General features: G+C 43.5%; 1 long non-coding RNA gene across 1 annotated transcript; it reads right to left on the bottom strand.

Moving 5' to 3' along the window:
* Positions 1–368: 368 nt before the first annotated feature.
* Positions 369–5,691, bottom strand: LOC132651342 (uncharacterized). The gene is made up of 2 exons (XR_009589068.1): positions 5,606–5,691; positions 369–755 (listed from the first exon to the last, which is right to left on the bottom strand). It is a non-coding gene; the product is annotated as an uncharacterized LOC132651342 (long non-coding RNA).
* Positions 5,692–12,028: the final 6,337 nt, after the last annotated feature.

Here is a 12,028-nt window from a genome sequence, read left to right as displayed (position 1 = left end):
CATGTTACCTTAGAAAAATTATAGGAGTGGGATAACAAATATCCACTGAAACAGTGAGTAAAAAGAAAAATGAGAAGAACCCATGATGATGGAAACAAGGAAGTGTATTTTTATACATTGATATCACCAAAATACACTGTACACATACTTAGAATCTCAAAGTGTAAAAACAGATTTGAAGGCTCACTTGACAGTATTACTTTATCTGAATATGAATAAAATAGATTTCACTGCCCTTGAGAAACAGTGATAAGCTGCTGAGAAGAAAGCTTATTTTTAATTAAAGAAGATAAACAGTAGAAATGAGAATTATAAAGAGTTCGTGTACTTGGCAGTAACAGGAAGAAAAATATACCAGAACACACACATCACTGGAAAGCACTTTAATGAATTAAATGTGCAACAAATAGATATTTATATAAGGTGAAATGTTGATCCAATTTCTCCATACAGATCAGCAGGAGTGCATCCCTTGCCCAAGTCAAGAGTACCCAAACCCAGAGAGAAACTATTGTCTGCCCAAGGCAGTGACATTTCTTTCCTTTGAGGATCCTCTGGGCATCGCGCTGGCATGCATAGCTATGTGCTTATCTGTCAACACAATTGCAGTTTTGGGAATCTTTCTCAAACACCAAGAATCTGCCATTGTTAAGGCCAATAACAGGACTCTCAGCTACACCCTGCTCATCTCCATCCTCTTCTGCTTCCTCTGCTCCTTTCTCTTCATTGGACGCCCAAACACAACCTCCTGCATACTGCAACAAATAACATTTGCACTTGTGTTCACCTTGGCTATTTCCACCATTTTGGCAAAAACTATAACTGTAATTCTGGCCTTTAGGGTCATGAAACCAGGGAGAACAATGAGAAGGTTGTTTGTCTCAGGCGTCTATAATGCTGTCATCCCCATCTGTGTCCTGATCCAATTTATTCTCTCTGGAGTCTGGCTGGGAACCTCACCTCCTTATATTGACACTGATGAACACTCTGTACATGCTCATGTCATCATTTTATGCAACAAGGGCTCAGTTACTGCTTTCTACTGTGTGCTGGCTTACTTAGGGACCCTGGCCTTAGGCAGCTTCACTGTGGCTTTCCTGGTAAGGAACCTGCCTGACACATTTAATGAGGCCAAGTTCCTGACATTCAGCATGCTGGTCTTCCTCAGTGTCTGGGTCATCTTCATCCCTGTCTACCAGAGCACCAAAGGCAAAGCTGTCATGGCTGTGGAGGTCTTCTCCATATTGGCCTCTAGTGCAGGGCTGCTAGGGTGCATCTTCTTCCCTAAGTGCTACATTATTCTCTTAAGACCTGATAAAAACTCTTTGAGATGTATTAAAAATAAAAAATGATCATTTTGATATATTAGTTTTCTTTTTACTAATAAAACCTATTAGTATACTAAAATTAAATTATTTTAAGTAACTTTTAAGTAACTTTTTTAAGTAACTTAAAGTAACTTTTTTAAGTAACTTAAGGTAACTTTTTTAAGTAACTTAAAGTAAGTTTTAAGTAACTTTTTTCTTAAATGTATATTTAAACAAAATAAGAGCCCCTCACTTTGTAGAACAATCACAGACATTCTATTTTAGAATAGAAGCTGCTGCTGAAAACACATTTTAGTAAGTTATGCATGTTTTTTTATCAATTTTTGGACAATATACATATTCAAAATCTAATTACATGATAGTAATTGAGATAAATAGTACATGAACAAATACTTGTTTTCTTTGTTATTTTGTGGAGTATACAGGGCTTTCGGTGATATCTGAGATTTTTCTATAAATGAGGCATGAAAAACAATTTCTGGAAAGCGGTCCGTGGTGTGTCTTTTTTTTTTTCAGAGATGAAGACTGAACCCAGGGCCTTGTGCTTGCTAGGCAAGTGCTCTACCACTGAGCTAAATCCCCAAACCCTCTGTGGTGTGTCTTTTAAACAGGTTGAGCCATTCCAGAAATCAAAGTAGAGAATTTTCTAAACAGAAATTATAAATCTGCTGCTTGACTCTGCTCTCTTTTCTTTGACATATGTAAAAATGACTTGACATCCCACTCTACAAGTACTTGCTCAGTCACCTTCATTGCTATTCTGTCCACAATAGATAGGAAATGAAAACTCATAAATGTTTATCATGATAAATATCATACATATAAATAGATGTAAGTAAAAAAAAATAATTTAGGTAACCCATATCCAGAAGACAAATATCTTTCATTCTCTACTCTGGGGCATCTAGCTCCAAATGTTGATTTGTGAGTATTGATCATGGAATAACTATAGAAACAAGAAGGCATGGTGGGTAAGCAATACAATGGCAGATACAATTGATCCGATTGGGATAGACCAAGGGAGGTACTCAAATTATGAAGGAGGATAAATATAAAAGAAGGTAGTGGGTGAAATAATAGTAAATTTTTGAAAGAGTTTTAAGCAATCATACTGTGAATTATATACATAAAATCCCTATAATACATGTAAGTCCATTCATGAATATAAACATGTTGCAGTCTAGATATTTTCAATAATGCACACAGATAAGTATAGTTCACCACTGACCAAATTTTATGCTACTGCCATCTAACCTGAAAACTACAGTCCATTTCCAGCCTGAAAAGATGTTTTTTTGTTTGGTCTGAAATACCTGAAAATAACATGATACAGGAGGAACTAGGAAAATGAAGAGGAGCCATGCTAACTCCTGAAAGTTTAATTTCCACCAAGTGTCAGATTCTTGGAGCATAACTTTATAGTTATTCTCAAGTGCCTGCTTTTTCAACAATACATAAGACATTGAAGACATGGCATGCATGCTTGTGGGTGCTCGTGTTTCCCTTAACATTCACCATAGTCCACCTAAAGAGGAATGTACACACCAATCCAGCCATACACCTTTCACTCTCCAATGGTAACTTGCCTACAAGATTTGCTGGTGTGCTTGTGGAACAAATTTCATGGAAGTGACCAATTAATATTTGGTTGAGTTTCAGGAGGCCCACTCCATGAAAAGGAACCTTGATCCAACATGGCTTGGGTGGCCAGGAGCCTGCATCTACACAGGCCAGGGACATCAGAGAAATGTAAATGCTATAGTTGTGCTAAAGGAGCACAGCCATAATCACAGATCGATGCCTTACTCAGCCATCATAGAATACTTCTTCCTGCAGCAGATAGGAACAAATACAGAGACCCACATCCAGTTGATTCTCAGACAGTGAGAGGCCTTGGACCATTCCACTCTAAATGAGATGTCTCCAGCAATTTCCTCCCCTAAGGGCTCAAGGAACTCTGTGCAGAGTGTAAACACCAAAGAGGATGAAGGACAGGAGGGTAACAAGGCCTTGTAAACACAGCAGGACCAACACACATATGAATGCACCCTGACCCACAAGCTAGCTTTTCTATCACATTCCCCTGTTGGGGCTACCTTGCCACACCACAGGGCAAGAGGATTCACTGAGTCCTGATGTGTCTTGATATAATGGCATGGGTGGGTGGACACAGGGGAGGGGATGATCCCCTTCTCTGAGGAGCCAGGTGAGGAGTGATAGGGGAAACAGGGAGAGTAGAACCAAGAGGAGGGAAGGGAAGGGTCTACGACAGGGATGTAAAATGAATCAATAAATATTAAATAATGATATAATAATAAATGAGGGGGCTGGAGAGATGTCAAAGAGCTTAAGAGCACAGGCTTCTCTTCCAAACGTCCTGAGTTCTATTTCCAGCACCCACGTGGTTGCTCACAACCATCTATAGCGAGATCTGGCACCTTTTTTCTGGTATGCAGGCAGAATACTCTACAAATAATATATTTTCAAAAAAAAGATCCCCTTTCTCCAAAAAAGAACACTCACTATCTCTTTAAATAATAATAATAAATTTTAAAGATAGTTTTCTCCAAAGGGCCAAAAAAACAGACTAATCGGTTAGCCCCATGAGCGGCAACAGATGGCAACAGAAATATTCAAGGGCATATTTGTGGGTTGTCAAAGCTACAATATTTATTCACTTCTTTTGTATGCCTGTGGCTTCTGGTTTTATGCTTTCATGTTATTTCTGTGTAAGCGAATATCTGTATCTCTGTACCCGTGTTTCCCTCATGTTTTTTCTTTGCTCCTTTTATTAATAACATTAGGCACTTCAACCATTTTATTGATTTCTGGAAGATTGGAGCCTGACAATTTCCTCTTTATGAAATATGAAAGTGTGTGCTTGTGACATAAATCCACCTCCCCAAACTAATGATCTGGCCTGCCATTTAGGGTTTTCTGGTCTAGGGTTTGGTGCATGTCTGTGCTTCTTTGCTATCACCGCTGTGGTTTAAATCAATTTTTGAAGTACTAAGCCTTTCCTGGCCAAGGGCAATCCCAGAATTCTAAGCCATCCCTTGATTATCTGCTACTACTGCTTCCTCTACTATTTATTCTACATTGGCCACCACACCACAGTCATCTGCGTCACCCAGCAAGCCACTCTGAGGCTCTGTTCATGATTCATTTAGGGTGTATATATTTGAGAGAGAGAAAGAAAGGGAGACAGAGAGATAGAAATAGACAGACAGAGAAAGAATACTGCTATGTGTGTGTGTGTGTAGATAATGCTATAATTCAGGAACACTGAGGCAGTTGCTGGTATCAATAGCCTATCATCCTTCTCATTTGCTCTTGGATTCGACTTGTTGTCTGTGCAGTTTGCTGGGAATTTCTCTCCCATGTTAAAAGAGTTGCACACCCTGAACCTGACCGCCCACCTCATCATGGGAATGAGAATGCCCACAGAGGTGCTGTGTCTACAGAGTCTGACTGACCACTCAGAACTGGAGTGATGTGGAGATGTTGATGTGTCCAGAGCCTGATAACAATTTGTCTTGGGCCATCTTTAGCCCCTATTTGCCATTCCTTGCCAGCCTCTTGGTTGGACCTAGTGTCTTAGGACTGATGAATACCTGTAGGGTCATGCTAAATAGAACACAAGCTTCTTCCAGGCCGGTTGTTAAGAATTTCACCTTATGGTATTGGAGGCCCATAGCTGAGTTTCCTCTTTTGCCATAACCCACTTTTCTAAGGTCTCACTGAAGAGCATTTATGGCTGTTCTGATAGTATATATATTTAATGGGATTGCCTCCACATGGGAACGTGGAATTTGGAGTGACCCGAATCTATGCCCCCGGGCCATGGTTATTGTCATGTTCAACAAGGACACAACTCCTGCTTTCTACTGTGTTCTGGGATACTCAGTTGTCCTTTCACTGATGAGTGTCCACTGTGATTTTTCTGGCTAGAGCTTTCCTGGCTGATCTACAGAAGCCAGGATCCTGACACCCAGTGTGTTGGTGTTCTGCAGTGTCTTAGCCACTTTCCTGACTGACCCCTATAGCACCGTGGGCAAGGTCAAGGTAGTTGCAGAGTTTTCATGGGAACCCAGAAATGTCGGTGACTGCCTTCTTGACTTACAGTCAATATTGTGAGAGGATTTCTACCAATAAGCCACAACACTGAGGATGAGATCATGGATGCCTTTCATAGTTCTGGGGCTACAGAGAAGGCTCGGGGTTAAAAGCACTTGTTCTTGCAAAGGACCAGGTGTGTTTCCCACCTGATAGCTCACCCCATCTGTAACTCCAGTTCCAGGGGACTCAGCTCCCTCTTCTGGTCTCTTAAGGCAACAGGCATCCACCTGGTACACAGGTACACCTATTCACGTAGGCAAAACAGTCATATGTGTAAAAATAAACAGATGGGATTTACAGTTCTTAGGAGAGGGAAAAAAAAGATTAGTAAGTAAAGCTATTTTATTGGCCCCACAGCCACAGCTTAAATTTACATAATCCCAGTTTAAATGTGCCCAGTTTAAATTCTGCTCAGCCAGGGCCCAGCAAGTCCTTGCTCCCTGAAAAAGAAATTCTGGGATCCCTGCCACACTTTCTTTAATGAGCCAACTCTCCCAGTGAAAAACAGGCCTGGTCTCAGAAAGGTAGACAGAGATTATAAACTGTTTTTATAGATAATAACAAAAAGCCAGGTGTGGTGTTATACACCTGTGACCATCAGTGGGGCAAGGAGAGGTATGTGGGGTCTGTGTGAGTTCCAGGTCATCTGGGTTTGCAAAGCCAGTTCAGGACATGCAAGGAGGAAGGAAGGATGGAGGGAAGGAAGGACGGAGTGAAGGAGGGAGGGAGGGAGGAAGGAAGGAAGGAAGGAAGGAAGGAAGGAGGGAGGGAAGGAAGGAGAGAAAGAGAGAAATAAAGGAGGAAATGAGGGAGAGAATGAAGGAGGAAGAGAAAGGGATGGGAAGGAAAGAAGGAGGGAGTGAAGGAGGGAGGGAGGAAGGAAGGAAGGAAGGAAGGAAGGAAGGATGGAGGGAGGGAAGGAAGGAGAGAAAGAGAGAAATAAAGAATTCCAGGCTGCCCCAATTGCTTGTGAATTATTTTGAGACAGGGTCTCTCTTTGTTGCTCCAGCCAAGTCCCGGACTTGCTCTGTGGACCAGGATGGCCTCGAACTCACACCTCCCTGAGCTCCAGAACGCTGCAGAAACCTACTCACAACCGTACCCTCCCCTCCCCTCTCCTCCCTTCCCCAGCCAGCAGCCCCCACCGGGTTTGGACTCACTTGGCAGCGTCCTTGTCCTCTGGTAGCTCCTGACGTTGTGGGTCTTGCTCTTGTGCTCCGCCTTGTGAGAGAAGAATGCTGTGCGGGGGTAAGTGAGGAGAAGGTCACAGTTAGACACACTCCGGGGGTGGAGGAGAGGACGGGGTATCAGACCTTTCAATTGTCTCCCCAAGACTTTAAGATGCTTCCTGGATTCTGGAGGCAGAGGAGGAAGAGGAGAAAGAGAAGGAGGAGGAGAAGGAGAGGGAGGAGGCAAAAGAGGAGGAAGTTAGAGGAGAAGGAGGAGAAGAAGGAGGAGGAGAAAAAGAAGGAGGAGGGAGGAGAAAAAGGAGGAGGAGGAGAAGGAGAAGGAGGAGGAAAAAGAGGAGGAAGGAGAAGGAGGAGAAGAGGAAGGAGGAGAAGGAGGAGGAGGAGGAGAAGGAGAAGGAGGAGGAAAAAGAGGAGGAAGTAAGAGGAGAAGGAGAAGGAGAAGTAGGAGGAAGAGAAGGAGGAGGAGAATGAATTAATGAATGAATGAGTGAATGAATGAATGAGGGCACAGAGGACTGAAGGATTTGCACAGAGGGTTAAGTCCATTGCCTGTGAGAAGGGAACCCAGAGAGAAGGAGCTGATAACACATCATTATCATTATAACGTACTAATAACATCTTTGCCATCCTCCTGGAAGCTTCACGTGACCCAGGTCGCAGGACAAGGACCCCCATGTGACCCCTCAGGCAGGTTACCCAGAGGGCCGAACGCTTACCATCAGACCAACCTCCAAGAGGTGACCTCTGAGGAGCTGGAAGGGACTGGCCTGGAAGGGCGTCCTTTGAGCTCCACAGCACATTCCAGTGCATCGCGTAATGTATTTAAATATATTCAAATTTATTCAAATACCCGTGTATTAAAATAAAGTCAAACACATTCAAATATATTTAAATGAGCTTGAATACTCAGGGTTCACAGACGAGGAGAGACAGAGAAAAAAAAGAGACAGACACAGAGAGACAGAGACTCAGAGACACAGAGACAGAGACACAGAGAGCCAGAGACACAGAGACATAGATACAGAGATAGAGATACAGAGGGAGACAGAGAGACAGGGACAGAGAGAGACAGAGAAACAGAGAGACAGACAGAGAGACAGAGACACACACAGAGACAGAGATACAGAAAGACAGAGAGACAGAGACAGACAGAGGCAGAGACAGGGACAGAGACAGAGAGAAACAGACATACACAGAGACAGAGATGGAGACAGAGAGACAGAGACACAGAGACAGATACAGAGAGAGAGACAGATACAGAGAGACAGAGACAGAGATGCACAGACAGAGAGACACAGAGAGAAACAGAAAGACAGAGAGACATAGAGAGACAGAGACAGAGACAGACACAGAGAGATAAACAGAGACAGAGAGACAGAGACAGACAGAGACAGATAGAGGCAGAGAAAGACAGAGACAGAGTCAGAGACAGAGACAGAGAGTCAGAGAGTCAGAGACAGAAACACAGACCAACAGAGACACAGAGAGAAAGAGACAGAGAAAGACAGAGACAGACACAGAAACAGAGACAGACACAGAGACAGAGAGACACAGAGAGGCAGAGAGACAGAAAGACAGAGACAGAGAGATACCAGAGTGCTGTGCAGAGGGGACAGGACCCCTGTGTCCACTCCACATCCAAGGATGGAGGGCGATGGTGATTGTGACAGTGACAGTGATGGTGGCAGAAGGCGGCTCTGAGGAAAGCTGGGAAAGGGCCCCTCGCACTTCTCACACACACAAGAAAGTGACAATAATAAAATAATAATAGTAAACAGACAAAATTACCAATAAATGATAAAAATCAGGTAATAATAATCAGATGATAATAAACAGATAATAATAAACCGATATGAACCAGATGATAATAATCAGATGGTAATAAACAGGTAATAATAAACAGATAATAAGGATCAGATGATAATAATAATAATCAGATGATAATAATATCAGATAATAATAATAAGAAAATAATAATAAACACATAATCATAATCAGATAATAATAATGAACAGATAATAATGATCAGATAATAATAATCACATAATAATAATCAGATAATACTAGCCAGATAATAACAATCACATAATAATAAACAGATAATAATAATAAACAGATAATAATAATAAACAGATAATGATAATAATATCAGATAATAATCATAATCAGATAATAACCATATCATAATTTACAAATAATAATAAACGGATAATCATAATGGTAATCAGTTGATAATATCAAATAATAATGATTAGATTATAGTAATGAAGAGATAATAATAATATCAGATAATAATGTTCAGATGATAATATAATAATAATCAGATAATAATAATCAGATGATGATAATCAGATGACGATAATCAGATGACCAAACCCCAGCGGGTGATGGAAGTGAGCTGTCCCGTGAGGGCTGGGACTCGAACTCGAACCGGGAGGGAGGCGGGAGCTGATGCAGAGGCAGTGGACCAGCCGCCCAGGGCTGGCTCCGTCCACAGGGGCCATGGTCTCACCACAAGCCCAGAAGATGGCTCCTCCCACAGGGGGCGGGATCTCCTCACCAGCCCAGGTGATGGCTCCTCCCACAGGGGGCCTGGTCTCCTCACCAACATGGCTCCTGCAGAAGTCCTCTCCTTCACAGGAGCTAATTTCAGATCAAACCTCTTTACAAAGCTTTCCGGTTTGGGCCAGCAGCTGATTTTTACTTATTCCTAGAGGAGAATCCTAGGCTCCCTCCGCCATTTCTTTTTTTTTTCCTGGTGATACTTCCTGACCAGTTGTTGGTGGTCAAGAGCTAAAGTCCTGTCCCTAATATTATCATGAACCCTGGAATCCTCCCGAAACAGACGGAGAGAGAGAAAGAGAGATTGTTATGTGAATTTTAACAATGTATTTTAGTTAAAGCATTAGAAACACAAAATTAAAAATGTTATTAAACCTTGAATGGAGAAAGATAAACGAGCTTACAAAGGTGGCGAGCCTGCTAGAATAATACATCAACTTTAAACTCAGAAAGAAATCAAAACACAGAGCCTGACTCCTTGGACACCGTCATTGTTAGCAAAGAGGTTATCATCTGCAATGGTATGTATTAAAACCGAGAGAGGGATACTCTTTTAGGATAAACACATATGAAAAGACTTGATGTGTCCATAGACGGGTCTGTAGAGAAAATGAGGAGGAATGCCTCCACCTAAGGAGAAGAATTAACACATCCGAGACATCATAAGGTGCTTAAGACGTTCCCCTGCGATGTTAGGTGGTTGAATAAGCCCAAGAAAACAGCATGAGGTCATGAACATGACAGGAATTGGCATACATCTTTCGACAATAATTCAATAAGTGGTCTAAAATTCTCAATAAAAAACACACGAACTACCAGACTGTCTAAGAGACAGGATCCACCTGTTTTCTACTTCCGAGAACATCCCCTCTACATTAGACACAGAAACTGACTTGTGGTCACAGGTTTGAAAGAATCACAAGGAGGTGGAACTGGAAAACAACCATATTCTATCATCTGAGAAGATTTTTTATTTTTTTGGTCTGACAACATGCACTTCGAGTCAAAAGTTGTCAACAGGGGAGATCCAAAATGGAGGTGTAAGCATGCAAGGAGGTGAGAGCATGCAGTGAGGTGTGAGCATTCAGGGAGGTATAAGCATGCAGGGAGTTGTGAGCATGAAGGGAGGTGTGAGCATGCACGTAGGTGGGAGCATGCAGGGAGGTGTGAATGCGCAGTGAGGTGTGAGCATGGTAGGAGGTGTGAACTTGCAGGGAGTTTTGAACATGTAGGGATGGTTGAACATGCAAGGAGATGTGAACATGTAGACAGGTGTGAATGTGCAATGAAGTGTGATCATGCAGGGAGGTGTGAGTATGGTAGAAGGTGTGAACTTCCAGAGAGGTGTGAGCATGGTATGAGGTATGAACTTGCAGGGAGGTGTGAACATGTAGGGAGATGTAAACATGCAAGGAGGTGTGAATGTGCAGGGAAGAGTGAGCATGCAGGGAGGTGAGAGCATGCAAGGAGGTGTGAGCATGGTAGGAGGTATGAGGGTCCAGGGAAGTGTGAACCAGCAGGGAGGTGTAAGCAGGAAGGTGAAAGCCTACTGGGAGGTGTGAAAGTGCAGGGAGGTGTGAGCCTGGTAAGAGTTGTGAACATTGTAAAAGTTGTGATAGTTTTAGGAGGTGTGAATGTGCAGGGAGGTGTGAGCGTGCAGGGAGGTGAGAGTGTGGAAGGAGGTGTGAGCATGGTAGGAGGTATGAGGGTCCAGGGAGGTGTGAGCATGCAGGGAGGTGTGAGCATGGCATGAGGTGTGAAAATGCAAAGAGGTATGAATGTGCAGGGAGGTGTGAGCATCCAGGGAGGTGTGAGCATGCAGGGAGGTGTGAGCAGGCAAGTAGGTGTGAGCCTCATAGGAGGTGTGAGAATGCAGGGTGGTATGAGCATGGTAGGATGTGTGAACTTGAAGGGAGTTGTGAGCATGGCATGAAGTGTGAACCTGCAGGGAGGTGTGAACATGTAGGGATGGGTGAACATTCAAGGAGGTGTGAAAATGCACGGAGGTGTGAGCATGCAGGAAGTGTGAGCATGCAGAAAGTGTGAGCATACAGGAAGTGTGAGTGTGCAAGGAGGTGTGTGCATGCAGGGAGCCGTGAGTGTGGTAGGTGTGAGCGTCCAGGGAGGTGTGAGCCTTGTAGGAGGAGTGAGTGTGCACTGAGGTGTGAGCATGGTAGGAGGAGTGAACTTGCAGGGAGGTGTGAGCTTGTAGGGAGGTGTGAGCATGCAGGGATGTGTGAACGTGCAGGGAGGTGTGAACATATAGATAGCTGTGAACATGCATGGAGCTGTGAATGTGCAGGGAGGTGTGTGCATGCAGGGAGGTGTGAAGGTGCAAGGAGGTGTGAATGTTAAGGGAGTTGTGAGCGTGCAGGGAGGTGAGAGCATGGTAGGAGGTGTGAACTTGAAGGGAGGTGTGAGGGGAAGAAGGTGTGAAGTTTTAGGGAGGTGTGAACATGTAGGAAGGTGTGAATATGGAAGGAGGTGTACGTGTGCAGGGAGCTGTGAGCATGATATTTGTGAGCATCCAGAGAGGTGTGAGCCTTGTAAGAGGAGTGGGCATGCAGTGAGGTGTGAGCATGGTAGGAGGTGTGAACTTGCAGGGAGGTGTGAGCTTATAGGGAGGAGTGAACATGCAGGGATGTGTGAGCATGCAGGGAGATGTGAACATGTAGAGAGGTATGAATGTGCACAGAGCTGTGAATGTGCAGGTAGGTGTGTGCATGCAGGGAGGTGTCAGCATGGTAGAAGGTATGAACTTGCAGGGAGGTGTGAGCATACAGGGAAGTGTGAATGTGCAAGGATGTGTGAATGTGCAGGGAGCTGTGA

The sequence above is a fragment of the Meriones unguiculatus genome (assembly GCF_030254825.1).
Source record: "Meriones unguiculatus strain TT.TT164.6M chromosome 13 unlocalized genomic scaffold, Bangor_MerUng_6.1 Chr13_unordered_Scaffold_47, whole genome shotgun sequence".
Taxonomy (NCBI): domain Eukaryota; kingdom Metazoa; phylum Chordata; class Mammalia; order Rodentia; family Muridae; genus Meriones; species Meriones unguiculatus.
This window is presented reverse-complemented; position numbering and strand designations above follow the sequence as displayed.